The 17,834-nt window shown below is 43.9% G+C and overlaps 1 protein-coding gene across 2 annotated transcripts in view; it reads left to right on the forward strand.

Annotated features, from left to right (window-relative positions):
* The window catches only part of SPTBN5 (spectrin beta, non-erythrocytic 5), a 2,054,098-nt gene that overhangs the window by 1,797,467 nt on the left and 238,797 nt on the right, over positions 1-17,834 (forward strand). The gene's annotated exons all lie outside the window — the stretch shown is intronic.

Consider the following 17,834-nt stretch of genomic DNA (forward strand, 5'->3'; position numbering starts at 1 on the left):
CAATGTGATGTGGGTCTTTGCAATGGTTCTGATCCATGCAGTAGCAGTGATGCATCGGTTTTGCTCAGGATTAAGCTTTGTAGCAGAGAATATGCATTGGTTCCACTAGACCACAGAGGCTGGCAGAGCACCTTATGCTCACTTCCAAGGGTCCAGGACTAGGGTGGCATCGCATAGCAGGGTAGGCTCACAGATGCCAGAGTCCAAGTGGAGAGAATATGGGAGAGGATGTGGCCTAAGGGCTAGGGCGGTCGACCTCAAATCTGGGAAACCCGGTTTGAGTCTCGGCAAATACGCTCAACGTCCTGTGGTTCTGGGAAAATCACTTATTCACCCCATGCCTAACAAAAAATGAATGTGTCTGTAACGAAACTAGAGCTCTGATACCCGATACCTTCGGGTCAAGTTCGGTATATAAAACTCAGACAAAAAAAAGTGCTGGCTTCAAGGTTATGGGAGTCTCCTGTCCCTGAGGCTCTAGTCAGGAGGCCAGCCAACTAGCCCTTGGAGTCACTCTGCTGTTTCCGGGTTCAACAGATGCAGGTCTAGTCCTTCTCAGCTGGCAAGAGGGCCGCAGGTATTAGGTCAGCACAGCAGCAGTCCAGCAAGGCAGTGCAGCAATCCAGCAGAGTGGCAGTCCTTCAGCAGCACATCAGCCCTTTTTCCTAACAGAGTATCCACAGGCCCAAAAGTCTACTGAAGAGGTGGTTTCTGAGGTCCAATAATTAAAACCAATAGTGCCTTTGAAGGGGGAGAAGCATCTAGAGGCATCCCTTTGAGGTCACCAGGCATCCTATTTTCCCTGTCCTGGCTCCAGACTAACTACAGGGAGCATTCAGCCCTTTGTGTGGAGGCAGGACACAGCATATTCAAGTGTAAATAGGGCTGTGCTTATCTCTGCTCTCTCATCCGGACAGTGATGGCCCATCCAGGCTCGCCTAAGCTCTCTATTGTTTGTAGTTGTCTAGGAGAAATACACAAAACCCAACTATCAGCTACACCCAGTCATGTGACCCAGAGACAGGCTACAGGCCCTAAATGGCTAAGGTAGGAAAATGCCAACTTTGTCAGTTTCAAAATTGTAATTTTAAGCCCAACTCCACCATAAATTAGGATTTTTCTTTACAATTCCAAAGACATCAAACACTAACTGATTTGGAAATGACAGCTTATTAAATGTAATAAGGTAACTCCAAGGTTTTCCTATGGGAGAGATAGGCCTTGCAACAGGGAAAAACGAAGTTAAGAGTGTTTCACTATCAGGACATGTTCAACTTTTTAAATACACTGCACCCTGCCCTCTGTGCTTTCTACGGCCGGCCCTAGAATGACTTATATGTAATTAAAAAGGAAGGTTTAGGCCTGACAAAAGGTTTATTTTGCACTGTTGAAATGGCAGTTTAAAAACTGGACACGCAGGCTAAAATGGCAGGCCTGAGACATGGTTAAATGGATAGACTTGAGCATATTTGTTCTTCTCTTCTTGTTGCCCATCATCACACACTGGACATGGTCTATAGTTTGACCCTGCAGCTCCTTCCAAACTTCTCGAAAGCTAGGAATTTTTACATTCTGTGCCTGGCACAAATGCATGTTGATGTGTTCCTCTTGCTTCTGTACTTGTTTGCACCAGACTTTCCCTCACTGAGCAATTTTTCTTTTTTTTAAATTCCACTTTCAGCTTGCTGTTGCTTGTGTTGTGTTTTCCTATGTTTTGATATTCAGTTGCTTTCTTGCTGTGCTTCCTATAAAGGTCAGATTCTAGTCCTGTGGTGCTTCGCAGACCTGAAGATGTAAATATTTATTCATAAAGTTTTGTATGGCGCAAACATGACCCTGGTGGGTATCCAAGCGCTTCACAGTTAGGGTAGGTGGATACAAAATTGGGACAAGAGCAATTGTTACAAATAGGTTCAATGCACGAGCATGACATTGGCGCAATCCAGAGCGCTTAAACAATCAAGGTCGAACAGATCCAGTAATGGGAGAAAAGCGGGCACTACAACCAATATACCAGTATGATTATAGCCTGCCAACGGTAAACAGACATAATATCGATTCCAAAATATCGTTTGGACAAAATATCGAGTAAAAAATATAGAGTAGCCAAAATATCGACCAGACATAATATAGACTACAAAAATATCGAGTAATATCGATAATAATAGCCAAAATATCGAATCAAAAATATAGACTAGACATAATATCGACTAGATAGAAAATAAGGTAAGTTTTTAATATTTTTTAATAATTGTGTAATATAAATCTGTAGCGGGTTGTGGGTTTATAGGGGAATAGGGTGGGAAGTAATTTAATTATAATTAATTAATCATGTAATGTAATTGTAATTGTTAATTAATTAATAAATGTTAATTAATTAAAATCTAATTGGTAATTAATTATAATAGAATAATTGATAAATAAATAATTTTTAGTGCATTATTTTCTATAGCGGGTTGTGGGTTTATAGGGGAATAGGTTGGGAAGTAATTCAATTATAATTAATTAAATATGTACAATAATAATTATTGTTAATTAAGTATTAATTTGTAAATAATTGTAAAATAATTGGTCATTAATTTTAATTGATTAATTGATAAAAAAAAGTTTTTTAGTACATTGTTTTATATAGCGGGTTGTGGGTTTATAGGGGAATAGGGTGGGAGGTAATTTAATTATAATTAATTAATTATGTAAATTAATTATAATTGTTAAATAATTAATAATTGCTAATTAAATAAAATATAATTGGTAATTAATTATAATTGAATAATTGATAAAAAAAGTAATTTTTAGTAAATAATTTTCTGTAGTGGGTTGTGGGTTTTTAGGGGAATAGGGTGGGAAGTAATTTAATTATAATTAATTAAATATGTAAATTAATTATAACTGTTAATTAATTATTAATTGTTAATTAAATAAAATATAATTGGTAATACAAATTAATTGGTATTGGTAATTAATTTTAATTGCTATTTATATTTCTATTAATTATATATATATATGAAGTATTTACTTTCCCTACTGTTGCACCCACTGGAGTGGGAATAGTAATTTTTAACCTTACGCTATCCAACGCTTTCCCTACTGTTGCACCCACTGGAGTGGGAATAGTAATTTTTACCCCTACGCTGTCCAACGTTTTCCATACCGTTGCATCCACTGGAGTGGGAATAGTAATTTTTACCCCTTCGCTATCCAGCGCTTTCCCTACTGTTGCACCCACTGGAGTGGGAATAGTAATTTTTACCCCTACGCTATCCAGTGCTTTCCCTACTGTTGCACTCTTTGGAGTGGGAATAGTAATTTTAACCCCTACGCTATCCAGCGCTTTCCCTACTGTTGCACCCACTGGAGTGGGAATAGTAATTTTTACCCCTACGCTATCCAGCGCTTTCCCTACTGTTGCACCCACTGGAGTGGGAATAGTAATTTTTACCCCTACGCTATCCAGTGCTTTCCCTACTGTTGCACTCTTTGGAGTGGGAATAGTAATTTTAACCCCTACGCTATCCAGCGCTTTCCCTACTGTTGCACCCACTGGAGTGGGAATAGTAATTTTTACCCCTACGCTATCCAGCGCTTTCCCTACTGTTGCACCCACTGGAGTGGGAATAGTAATTTTTACCCCTACGCTATCCAGTGCTTTCCCTACTGTTGCCCTCTTTGGAGTGGGAATAGTAATTTTAACCCATACGCTATCCAGCGCTTTCCCTACTGTTGCACCCACTGGAGTGGGAATAGTAATTTTTACCCCTACGCTATCCAGTGCTTTCCCTACTGTTGCACACTTTGGAGTGGGAATAGTAATTTTAACCCCTACGCTATCCAGCGCTTTCCCTACTGTTGCACCCACTGGAGTGGGAATAGTAATTTTTACCCCTACGCTATCCAGCGCTTTCCCTACTGTTGCACCCACTAGAGTGGGAATAGTAATTTTTACCCCTACGCTATCCAACGCTTTCCCTACTGTTGCACCCACTGGAGTGGGAATAGTAATTTTTACCCCTACGCTATCCAACGCTTTCCCTACTCTTGCACCCACTGGTGTGGGAATAGTAATTTTTACCCCTACGCTGTCCAACGCTTTCCCTACTGTTGCACCCACTGGAGTGGGAATAGTAATTTTTACCTCTACGCTATCCAACGCTTTCCCTACTCTTGCACCCACTGGAGTGGGAATAGTAATTTTTACCCCTACGCTATCCAACGATCTCCCTAATTTAGCACCCACTGGAGTGGTTACATTAAATTGAAACCTTTTGCTATGCTACAGTAAATTTATTATATATGTTATATTAATTAATATGTATTTATATATATATGTATTAATTTTTTTATATATATTTTTTAAAGTTACATTAATTATTTAATAATGTTACATGTATTTAATCATGTTAATAATGTTTATATTAAATATATTTATTAATATATTAGTTGTAATTTAATTTAAAGGCATATAAATATGTATTTATATATATATATGTATTATAGTTTTTTATATTTCTTTAAAGTTACATTAAATATTTAATAATTTTACATTTCTTTAATAATTTTAATAATGTTTATATTAAATATATTTATTATTATAATACTTTTCAAATTATTTTAAAGACATAAAAAAACGATATTTTGACAGTCTATATTTTTAATACTCGATATTTTAAACTCGATATTTTTGTACTTACCTTTGTAAAGATAGGAACTCGATATTATGTCCCTCGATATTTTTTCCTCGATATTTTAGGTACTCGATATTTTGGTAGTCGATATAATTTCAGTGATCCCCTGCCAACACTGTTCATCACCGGATTACACACATGTAAAAGACAACGATCAGTAATGGGGGAAGAACATTCCATAAATACAATACAAAATGTGCAATAACCTGCTAACCCTGTTAATCCCAGGAGTACCACCGTGTGATAGACAGACAGAGCATCAGAGAAGAGGGCAGTATTGAAGCTGCTGAGCCAAGTTCTTTAGGGTAGGCACTTTGCAGGATTTTTTACTTCTTTTTTTTAAAGAAGCGGTGGATGGGATTCGACGGACTTCCTGTGGTAGGGAGTTTGAAATCTTAGGAATGCCAGAGAAAGCTCTGTTCCTTGTTCCCCTTTTGTGGAAAAACTATGGTTTCAGGAGCAGTGATTTTGTACTTCGAGACGGACGGCCACCCCCTGATAATTCTAATTTGTGAGCTAGATAGATAGGAGTCTTGACGTGCAGGGCTCTGTGAGTCATGCAAGAGATTTTTTGTTGTATTCTAGCTTCCAAAGGTAGCCAGTGTAAGGATTTTAAGGCTGTTGATATATGATAATTTCTTTTTGTACCAGTAATCAGTCTAGAAGCCCTAAGTGTGGCAAAGTTGTGTTTGGGGATACCACAGAACGTGGAACTACCGTGGTCTAACCTTGGCAATACCAGAGCTTGAACTGCCCATTTGAAGGCTACCCTGGGAAGGAAAGGTTTGAGAAACCTCAGTAACCTCATTTGTTGTTTAGGTCCCTTGGTAGCATTGCTGATATGCTTCTGCATGTTTAGGTGCCTGTCTAGAGTGAGTCCTAGAGATTTAGCAGACTCAACAATGTGGGGAGAGCAATTGAAGGCTGAAAGATGTTGCATCCAGAAGTCAATCTTGGGGGTGTGGTTAGGGAGAGCGATGAGAAGGAATTCTGTTTTGGAGGTGTTAAGCATGAGGTAATTTTCAGTGAGCCAGTTTAAGTGTTCATCAGGATGGAATTAAGTGAGATGAGGTCTTCTGGGGAGAGGACTTTCAGATAAAGTTGAGTATCATCCACATACATATGAAAAAGAATGTTCACAGTGTTCAGGGCTAATGGTTCCAAGAATAGATTGAATAGAATGGGTGAAAGGGTGGACCCTTGTGGAACCCCCATAGAAACTGTAGACAACTGAGCTAGGGATTGATCCACTTTGACTCGTTGAGATCTGTGTGGAAGAAGGAAGTGAACGATTGCAATACCAACCCTGATAGTCACCGACTGTGTTCTAGCGTGCATAGTAGTTTGCTGTGGTTAACCTGGTTGAAGGCAGAAGATAGGTCAAGGAGAATCCGGAGGCAGAATTCATTTTGGTCTAGCAACATTAAAATGTCATCCATGATGTACGTAAGTGCAGATTCTGTGCTGTGGACTCTCCAAAAGCCCGATTGATGTTGATCCAACAATTGGAATTTCTCAATGTGAGAACAGAATTGAGATGGCACACACTTTTCTGAAAGTTTCGCCAGCGGGGGGGGGGGGGTGTTGGAAATAGGACAGAAGTTATTCAGATCAGAAGTGCCTGCATTCGTTTTTTTTTAGCATGAGGGATACTTGCCCTGCTGTTAGACAGCCGGGTATCGTGCCTTGCAATAGTGAAGCGTTAATAATCTTTACCCTAGTGGGGATGATATCAGCCTATATTTCTTTGAATATGGGAGGCGGTAGAGGGTCGTTGAAGTGGCTGGATGGTTTGATCACAAAAATAGTGTTGTAGATCTCACTTTCACTGAGGGGAGTAAAGGTGTGCCACGAGGCATTGTTCTTGGGTCTAGAGCAAGGGGGGGCGAGCAGCTCTTGTGGTCAGGTGGAAGAAGAGCCCTCTTTGATTCTAGATCAATATTGATGCTTGAAGTTTTTTTGACAAAGAAGGCAGCCAAATCATCGCAAGTAGGAGTGCCTTTTCCAGAGTTAGGGCAGATGGGCGCTGTGAGCAATTGTTGATTAACTATGTTGATTAGTTTCTTGGGGCAGTTTTTAGCTCGACTAAGTTGGGATCTGAAGAAGTTGGCTTTGGCACTCTTGAATTTTTTGTTGTAAGAGCTTCTGACAGCTCTAAGGTGGTTTAGGTGATCGGTAGATTATATGGAATCTCCAGGATCTTTCCTCTGCCTTTGAGAGTAGAGCGATCAGAGTTTAGGGTGTAGTTGAAGTACAGTTTGGAGTTTTTAGAGGAGGCTTTTTTTTATTTTAAGTGGGCTTTAGCGTCCATGATACCAGAATTAGAGACATTATAGAAATCTGTGAGGACATGAACATCCTTCATTTCTGAGTGGGGAGACCAGACCCTTGTAAAACAGATTGCTAGCTCGAGTGTTGATATTTCTGAGGTTCCATTGCTATGTTTTCTTGGGTTGATCGCCCTTCGCTGACAGAACCCGGTTAATAAAGAGGATGCAATAGTGGTTGGACCAGTCGCAAGCGATAATGGAGTCTAGTGTGATGGTGTTACCTTGGGATATGATGAGATCCAGAATTTCTCCCTTGTTGTGGGCTGGACTATCACAGAATTGTGTCAGCTCATGATCCAGTAGGAAGGATTTAAGACAATTTATTGCGTGATCGTTTGGGTTAGACCAGTGGAGGTTAAATCCTCCCAAGAAGATTTGGGACACTACAGGGTCACCATTGGATGAGATGATTTCCATTAATTGCTCAATGAATGAACGATTGGCACCAGTGGGGTGGTATAATGTGTGTAGTTTGCAAACAGGACAGTTTTTGCTGGAAATGTTGATGCATAGATATTCACTGGAGGTTGACTTGGTGGAATTTGAGTGTGAAACCGAGTGTATATTTTGGAGTATACAGGCTATTCCACCACTCTGTTTCATAGATCTGTCCATCTGAATTATGTCATGACTAAGCGGAACCAAAAGATCAAGGATAGGGGTGGAGATGCTGGTTAGCCAGGTTTCCGTGAGGCTAATGATGGCTACCTCATAAGTTAGGATGAGATCATAGATGACGGAGGCGTGTTTATTCACTGATCTGCAGTTGAGAAGTATGCATTTCAATTGGTCAGTCGAGTGTGAGGTGGTAGCCGGAAGGATATTGATGCACTGGAGGTTGTCAATATTTATTCCTGTCATGTTGTGGGAGGATTCTCTGTAAGGGTTAGCTTGGATGGCGTGGATGTGCCCCGGTCCAGGACTTGTTAGGGCCTAGTGATTGGGAGTACGGGAGAAGTAGATTGCGGATCTCACTTGTCGAGAGACCAGCCTTCAGTCTTCCTGGGTGGAGGGGGCATTCGGGAGAGGTAAAGTGTTCGCAGTATAGTGTCAGGTGTGCGTGACCAGTGCAAGAGCCATGCCAGACAGGAAGAGGGGTTGATTCTCTAAAGTGCTAAAGGATCTGAGTAGAGGGAGGGGTTCAATAATGATGGATTTCAAATCCCTGAGTTCCTTCATGAGAAGATGCAGGTGGCAAGCAATCTCATCCAGACGCGAGGCCCAGTCTGAGAGTTGAGTGTTGGGTAGGGTTTGTGTGGGGCGTTCCTTAGGGGAGGTGTGGTTTTGAGGGATAGCAGAGGGGGTCGGAGTGTTCATGACATAGTCAGAGGGAGCAATATAAACTCTGTTTTTTATATTAATGAAAGTCTACTGATAGTATTTTTGAAGTGGATATGATCCCTGCTCTCTCCAGTTCTCCTCTACCAGGGGCCATCACTAAGCGTCATTTTGCCTTTATTTGATCGTGTGTTTCCAGATGTCCTGTGACCTGGAATTTACTCAAGGGTTCCAGCCACTAATGTACCTGTGGATCAGTAAAGAAGCTGGCCTGCTTTGATTTGTTGCTTAATCATGAGAAGGATTCCCCAACAAATATGCTAAGAGACACAATGGGCTAGCACCTGTTTTGAACAAGCAGTATCCATCACAACCCTTCCTATCCATCCCTCAATTGTCCACTATAATCAGAATGATTTAGATTCTGCTCATTCCTAATCTGACAGTGCCTGGAGGTGGGATTCTGACAACAGATTTGGAGGGTCCTTACCTACTTCAATGGAAGAGGGTTGCTGGGTGTATTTTTCTCTGGGAAAATGGAATTGGAGGCAGCCGCCATGGTCAATTGGGAGGCGGAACACCCCTGACTACCATTAGGACTAAGGGCTGTGACTACAATTGACCCCAGGACCAGTGGGGCACTCCCAAGGACCAGGGAAGTTGGTCCCCTTTAAACGCCTGAGGACTAGTTGGGAGAAAGACTGGGCTTCTGCACAAGGAGGTGAGAGGCCCAGAGAAAGAGCAATGAGAAAGGCTGGTGCAGGGAGCCAGTGAATCCAGCTCTCTGCAAGGTTTCTGCCTTTGAGACCGGGCGGCCTGCAGAAAGTGCCCCAAGTGGCTAGGTCTTATCACCAGGAGCAAAACAAGAAAAAGGTTGTCCAAATTGACCCAATTCGGCCTGAGGTATGCCCTTGTTACGTTTGACGACCTTTGACCTTTTTCCTCTTGTTGGCGATGAAGTGCATGGGGCGCAGCTGCTGTAATCAGTTTTGCTTCCGGAGTGGGCCAGGGCCCGGAGGCTGCCTCCCAGTAAAGAAAAATGCGTGGAAATGCCACCTCTCTTTTTCGACAAGAAGCGAGAAGTTGCCCAGGACTCCATACTTGGGCCCCGGGAAGTGTGGCAAGAGAGGGAGCACCATAGCACATCTCTCGATACTGTAAAGTTGGAAAAAGAAGCGGTCGGCGGAGTGCCATCGTGGTCCCCTGGGTAGCAAGGAGGGGCCCAGGACCCCATTCCAGGGCCCGATGTCATGAAAGGCATAGAGCCGTGCCGCAGTCTCTGGGGGCAGACGGAAGGCCTGCCACCAGTAACCCGCCTGCCCGCGGGCAGGCCAGAAGAAGTGCTGCTGGCTCTCACAGCAAAATACTGGAGGGCTGCGGGTGCGAGGGGCAGCCAGGAGTGGGCTTCCTGAGCTGTCCCCCATTTAGGGGCCCCTGAAACTACTCTGGCCAAGCTACAACGTACCCAAAATGCGTCTGCCCGTCTGCTGATGAGTCTTCCCTCTAGAGCCTCTGCCAGACCAGCGCTTAAGGCTCTCCACTGGCTGCCAGTGCGAGAGAGGATCGAGTTTAAGGCAATGTGCATCGCCCACAAACTCCTCAATGGTCAAGGCCCTTCCATTCTTAGAGACATGGTCACCCCGTACAAAGCCTCGAGACCTCTGCGCTCGGATATTGAGCACCTGGCTAATGTCCCTAAATTCAGGAGGGTACGCACTGGAGGTCGGCGTTTCTCAGTAAAAGCTTCCTCCCGCTGGAACTCGCTCCCCCGCTGTCTGCGGTTGGAACCCTGCTACTTACGCTTCCGCAAACAGCTTAAAACCCTTCTCTTTCCCAAATAAGCCCACTTCCTCCTTTGGCCAACTCAAGTTCTCACAGCGCGGGGATGCCTCCGGGTCACCAGGCGCTCTACAAATCGTTAAATAAATAAATAAATAAGGGTTCCTGCAGATGGAGTGCCTGGGTGGGACTGGGCATCCCGGGGAAAATGAACATGTGGCATGAGGCCGCACGCAACATAAGCAAAATCAGGGAAAAGAAAGATGCATCTCTCCCCGGCTCTGCGGGACAGCCTTTAGACAGCCTTTAATATAAAATGCATGTGCTCAATGAGGAACACCCCATAATGCCCTGAGGAGCTTGCCCACATGTTTCAATTCAAACCACTCGTTTTGGGCTTGTGGTGGCTCCTGGAGGGCGGATTCATCTCCAAACGACTCACAAAGTGCAGGGGGAGTTGCAGGAGGGGCTTGGGCTCCCTCTAAAGGATTTAAGAGACTACCCACCGTAGGGTGGGTGGGACTCCCAAAAAATCACCTACAAGGATTTGTCTTCCAAGTTTAAGCACTTTCCAGGCTGGAGCATGTGCTCTACATGTAGGAGTGCTGTACCCTTTAGGAGCAAAGTCTATGTCTACAAGCAATTTGGCTCGAACATGGTCAACATCAGTTTTCATGTTGTGTAAACACTCTCTAGGGGCGTAAGGTTGTAATTACACAGATGATGATTTTAAATGAGATGCTCTTTAGGTGCTAATGGTGTATTTCATGCTAGGAGAATGAGTGCACAAATCATTTAGACGTGCCCATACATTTTTCTTATACCGGTTTTACTGAAATAATTATCCTGACAGCCACTTGTGATCGCAGTTTGCATGCTTTATTTGCCAGTGTTGAGGGCTCTCAGTCATGGTTTGTTTTGTTTAATTAATGCCTTATTCCCCTGGTGAAATGCTTTGTTGAGATAATAATGTTGACAACCACTCATTATCAAAGTTTGCATGCTTTATTGCAAGTTTTGTGCGGTCTCACCCTGTTATGCTCACTCATTGCATTTAAGTACACGTTAATGTTTTGACATGTAGTTTTTTTAAACTGGACTCCTTTTGGGGGGAGAATCAAAAGTGATTACTGCGTTTATTGAATAGTGTGTGTGTTATAAATGTACTTTTCCTTTTTCAGAAGAAAAGCACATACTGGATGATCATTTATTGAGTGTTATTATTGTATGCCCACAAATGGTGATTACTAGTCCACACCACCTCCTTTGAGTAGGCCTTGGACTGCTCTGCTTCACTACTCTTTGAGAGACAAGCACTACAATGGGTTGTTTGGGTCCCAGTGGAGGACAAATGCGGACCCACAATTAATGACCACACAATTAATTACCTGTTTTCTAGCCGGGGCGCTGTGTTGCCATGCCTGCTTGGTAACTGTCCACTGGGTTCTTAGAGGATGTCCAATCTTCACTCATTGCTATGTCGCTATAAGAATCCCACCTATTTGACGGTAAGGCCGATGCAGCATTCGAGCCCTTTCGTACTTGGCCCTTTTGCATCTACCGCAGACATGGAAGAGGAAACCTTGAGCGCCTGCAGTACCAGCCGTACTCATTCCAGAAGCATGCACAGTCATTTTGAGAACAGGACCGCAGAGCCCACGAAGGACATGGGATCCAGTCCCAGCATGCTGCACAGTCCCACACTACCGACTACTGCAACCTCCAAGCCCTTTTAGTGCATCCCCCATCCATCAGATCCATTCAGTTGGCCACAGAATCAGGTGCAACCTGCCCCATTGGTCGACAATTACATCTGGCATGTGGGTGCTTCAAATTGTACAGAAGGAGTACACTCTACCATTTTTTTAAACATCTCAGCCCCTCCCACCATACCAACAATGGTTGATGAAGGGCTGTCTCTCCTTGGCATCCAGGGGGCGCCCACACCAGGAGTAGAGCATGCTTGTTATTCCTGCTGTTTTTGGTGCCGAAGGACTGAGGCCTCCGCCCTATACTAGATCTGCACCTTCTTAAATGTCTTCCTGAAAAAAGAGAAATTCAATATGCTCACTTTGGCTAAGGTCCTGTCTGCCATGGAGACTGGATGGTAACACTGGACCTGAAGGGTATGTTTTTCCACATCCCTGTCCTGCTGACCCACAGGCATCATCTACGGTTCACTTGGGCCACAAGTAGTTCCAGTTCACTGTGCTCCCCTCTTGCCTTCACCAGTGGCTCTCAGATGTTCATGAAAGTGATGACTTTGGTTGTAGCCCATCTGTGGAGGTTGAGGGTTCCAGAGTTCCCCTACCTCTACAACTGGCGATTACATCATCAGTGGCACTTAGATGCCATGCCCAGCTGAGGTCAACTTTAGTAACCAACACAAAATGCCCAAACCACAGTTACTCAATACAATTTTTTGATATAGGGTAAGAAACACTTTATTATCGCTTCCCTGGACACCATTATTTTGTGTCAATCATTTTGTATTTTCTATAATTTGAAAAAATAGCTGACAGAAAAAAGACATTGATTGCAAATATTTACAAATATTTACAAAGCTGGACTAATGTTAGCAAACATTAAGGGCAAAGACTATTTACACATTTAGAAATCATTAGAACACACAATAGAAAATATTCTCACATCAGACATTATTGAAAAAATAATAATACAAACATATCAATTACGAACAACAAAAAGCTAACAAACACTGAAGGAGAGAAACTAGGGGTTGGGAAGATAAATGATTAAATATCTTGTATATTTTAGTGCTGGACCAGCCGGTCCTAGCTTTAGTGCAACAGTGATACTTTATATCTCCCAACCAATACTGCCGACACGTTTCTAGACCATACTGGAGTCACTGGTCTGTCATCAGGGCTGTATGTATCTTGTATCTGTGGGATACAAAAGCAATGTTTTGCTTAATCTAGTATGTGGGCTCCTTTTTATCATACAGTAGCTGCAATGTCGGTGTGCGCTACCTCTACAACTGGCAACTGGCGATTACATCGTCAGTGGCACTTAGATGCCATGCCCAGCTGAGGTCAACTGGCTTTTCAGGGGATGTCCAGGCGTCCCTCATGAACATGCCCTCAATGACACCCGTCTCTTTGGAGAAAAGGTAGGGTCAGCGCTGGAACGCTTAAGAACCTCTTAATTGCCCCACACCAACCACATTCGGCCATTTGGCCCTTGCATGGATATGGTAGGGGCTACCATCTGTGTTTTTGCCCAACCACCTAGGCAAACAGATTCCCCAGTCCTTTCGTGGCTACGGATGCAGGTCCCACAAGCCTCGTGGGACACACAGCCAGAGTGTCCACCCAGTCCGCCACCCTGCAGACTCAAAATGGCATTTGGTTGACCTCATACCATCACCGGCAGCCAGTTGGTGGCAGTATCCATCATCACCTGCCCTGCTGGCAGTTCATAACATCAGACAAGTGGATACTACGAAATTGTTTGGCGCAGTTACTCCATCTCTTTGCTGGAAACCCCGCCACCCATACCACCATCCCCAGGCCAGCAGATGGAGGACCATCTCTCCATGTTTTGTCTGGAAGTTCAGGCTTTTTTGGCCAAAAGAGCCACTGAGAGAGTGCCGGCATCAGAAGTAGGTTGTGGTTGTATTCCTGCAACTTTCTGGTGCCCAGGAAGGATTGAGGCCTCTGCCCTGTCTTAGACCTGCGCCCTCCCAATTTCGTCCAGAAGAAGGAGAAATTTAATATGCTCATGTTAGCACAGATTCTGTCTAACTTAGACCTTGGAGAATGGATGTTAGTGTTGGCCTTGCAGAACGCCTACTTCCACATTCCCATCCTGTCCGCCCACATACACTACCTGCGGTTTGCAGTGGCCACAAGCATTATCAATTTGCTGTACTCCCTTTTGGCCTCACCAGAGCCCCTCAGATGTTCACCAAAGTGATTGGGGTAGTTGCAGCAAACTTGAGGATTTCAGGGGTCCCAGTGTTCCCCTACCTCGATGATTGGCAGTTGAAGGCGAAGTTCCCCCAGGCAGTCTTCTCCCATCACCTGACTACTATCTTCCTACCATCAAGACCACTCCACATCTGTTTGCAGCACCATCGCTGGCACCCTACTCCCTTATAAAGTCTAGAGATGATCCAAAGATTACTCTTTCATTCCAGGCTTCCATGTGATCCACCCACCACTGGATCTCCATGCTTGCCTCCTGTTGTAACAGAACTAGTAGGTCATCCCTTCTTGGGTGGGTTATCTCAAGCCTCCAAAGGGCCCTGCAATGTGAGGGTCCAGAAATATAACCTATGTTGAGGAAGATTGAAAGCCCATGATTAAAAGTATGAGAGAAATATTGACCCTTCTCGTGATCGTCCTTAGTTTTTTTTTTTTCTCAAAATGTTCTTCTCTGAGAGACTCAGTTTGTTGGATGCTGAATCTATTTTGAAGCCAAGATTTGACATGATCTGTCTTGGATCGAGGTCTGACTTGATATGATTTAACACAAGGTTCAGGTCCTGTAGTAAAACAATAGGGGCCATATGTAGGTGGCCAAATACCGGTCGGTAACGGCCGATTTCGGCCGTTACCAACCAGTATTTGTAGTTTCAGATGGTGGGGGCCAGAAAATTACCGATTCTGTAAATTTACCGAATCGGTAAATTTACAGAATCTGTAAATTACCGAATCGGTAAATGTACAGAATCGGTAATATGGGATGTAGGTGGCACTGGAAACAGTGCCACAGGCCCTTAGGAATTCATTACTTACCATAAAATACTATTGCATGGTAAATAACGAATTCCTGTGTACATGCACATCTGTGCATGTACACCTGTGCCATGTGGCACACATACATGCCCTAAGGGCATGTATGTATGTCAAATGGCAGACAAGCCAGAATCAGGGGTGCAACAGGGTGTCAAAGTGACACCCTGTCTCCCTTGACAAATCGGTAATTTTACCGAATCGGTATTTACCGATTTGGTAATTGCCATTGATTCCCATGAGCCTCAAGGCCCATAGGAATCAATGGCAATTACCGAATCGGTAAATACCGATTCGGCAATTACCGAATCTTACCGATTCGGTAATTGTTACCGAATAATTACCTACATGGCATTTACCGATTTGTAAATACGGAATCGGTAAAATTCGGTATTTACGATTCGGTAAATGCCATTTACCTACATATGGCCCAAGATGTGTTATAATTGGATCGCACTCTTTGGTGTGTTGATCTATCAATAGGATGTTGTCTAAGTAGATTATTAGTTTCAAAGCCCTAGTTCTCAGGTATTTAACCGCCAAACATAGTAACTTCATAAAGCTCCGTTGAGGCGATTATAGATCGAATGGTAGTGTCAGAAATTTGTAGGCTTGTCCTTTACAAAGGAACTGTAGGGACCTTCTGTTTATAGGCATTCATCATATTGCACAAGACCATCCAATCTCCTGGAAGGAAGACATCAGCAGGCATACCCCTTACATCTTGAAATGGCGATAAATGAGCCATTTGTTGAACTGTTTCAGATTTACCTCTGGTCTCAACATCTTGTACTTTTTTACACCAGAAAAACAACACTGAGAAATTCTCTTGGATAAATTACCGACCTTTGTGCTCCAGGTCCCTTACTTGATTGTCTATGAACTCCATCTCTTTGGCAGAAAACCTTGGAGTTCTGAGATTAAAAATATTTTAACGTGGTACCAGAAAACTCTACGTGGAAACCTTGGGCCATTTCTAGCATCCATGTGTTGATCATGATCTTCCTCCTTCTGTCCACAAACCATTTCAACTGTCCCCCTGGTTCTACATGAGACAGCAGAGGGCAGCAGAGAGCTGCAGCTACCACGAGCCAGTGAGTCAGTTACGAGGTGGAGGAGGTGGCGGTTTTGGACGGTAACGGCAGACCCACAGAGTCACGAGAGCCGTAGAGCAACTGGCAGTGAGGTGACCAAGACTTCGCGGTCTGTAGAAGGACTGTAGAAGGACTGGGAGCCGCAGATCCTGGAGCCGGAGCCGGACCCCCGGGCGAGAAACGAGAAAGCGGCTTTGCATGACTTTGCACGGCTTTGTGCACCGCGGCTCTGAGCACCGCGGGGGAAAAGCCCTGGAGCCGTGTGGCTTTGCGCACCGAGCTCTGAGAACCGCGGGAGGATAGCGTTCATCCCGGAGGCCCTGGACACTTCAACACCGTGACAGCCTGTGTGGGACTGCCGTGAGACCCTGCAAAAGACCCTGCTAAAGAACCGTGAGTGCTGCGGGGGAGCAGGGAAGAACAGGGAAGAGAGTGGGAGCCTCGTTTGTCAAGTGTGCCGTCTAGTGCTGCAGGAGTTTTAAATCCAAGTCAGCTATATTTCTGTATATATTTTTGTATGGGAGTCACGAGGCTCTCTTGAATTCTCGACCACAAAAGCTAAAAAATAATGAAGAGCATCTAAAAAACAATTCAACTCAACTTTAAATAAATAATTAATTAATAAACAATAATCCCCCATAAGAAGCGCCATTGCAACCCTCTTACTGACGCTGAAAAGACGCGCTGAAAGACACCGCATCACCATCACTGTGTCCTTGGAACGCGGAAAAGCGAGAGAGCATTGTCCACGGGACTGAGGCGGGGTGTAGACCTTGGTACTCCTCCTAGGTCCTCTTAAGCCGTGACACTGGGAGTGCGGCCGTCAGGAGACACTGGTCTACTGCCACTGCCATTCAGGCTGCCGTGATGGGGGCCAGTTACAGAAAAAGCCCCGGTAGTCTTCTTCCGCGCGGCTGCTGGTAGAGGGACTGCGGGGACAGCTAATGAACGGCCAGAGAACGGTCAGTGAAGAATAAACTCACTTATCTATAACTCAACTGACTATACGATTACAGAGAGTCGGAGCAAGTAGCGTTGAGGATAGTATGAGGTCTGGCCGTATCCGGGGGAACACAATTTTTAAAAAAGAAACAAAGAAACGAAAAAGAACATCTAAGATGCTGGAGGATGGATTGGATGGGAGGGCCATAACACCACCAGAAACTAGTTTGGCAGCCAAGAAAAATGACTCCCTCATAGAAATACCAATAGATGGAAATCCTTCTGGGTTAAATCTGGAATCTAGCAAGAAATTAACAAAAAGACAAATTTCCCACCAACCAAAGATCTTTACAAAATTTTACTTTCTAAAAAATCCGGGGGACACTTTACTTTCAAACACAAGAGAGGTGTCAGGCCTTCAATCACCCCTTCAGCCCTTACAACTTAATCAATATTCACAAACTACTGACGATTCAAAATCAGTTATCGGAAATTGTCCTGACAGTAATAGCTCTACTAACACAGCAGCTACAAGCCCTGTACAAATAACATCAACTCCTCAACATAGCAATATGCGGATAAGCCGCGAATCTACAGGTGGAAAACAAGCTGGTAATGCAGAGACAGTCAAAGTCCTTATCCACAGGCAAAACGGGGAAAACAAGTGGCATACTGATGCCCAAGTGAATAAACAAGACAAACAAGAAATTAGCTGTGGACCAAAATATAGCAAATACCAATTTACTAACTGTACCATAGTCAAAACACCAACGACCAATAGCCAATCAAGCACGGAGGAAAAACCATTGCTCATGAACACTGACCCCAGTCAGATAACGAAGGGTGAGGTGCAGGTACACGCGGACTCAAAACTGGTTCTGCCGATCCCAACGTTAAATAAAGAAACATCAAATTATCAACTAGAGCCAAACAGGGGGAGAGAGGAAATCAAAGAGTTGATCGGAGCAAAAA

This window comes from Lissotriton helveticus, chromosome 9 (genome assembly GCF_964261635.1).
Source record: "Lissotriton helveticus chromosome 9, aLisHel1.1, whole genome shotgun sequence".
NCBI lineage: Eukaryota > Metazoa > Chordata > Amphibia > Caudata > Salamandridae > Lissotriton > Lissotriton helveticus.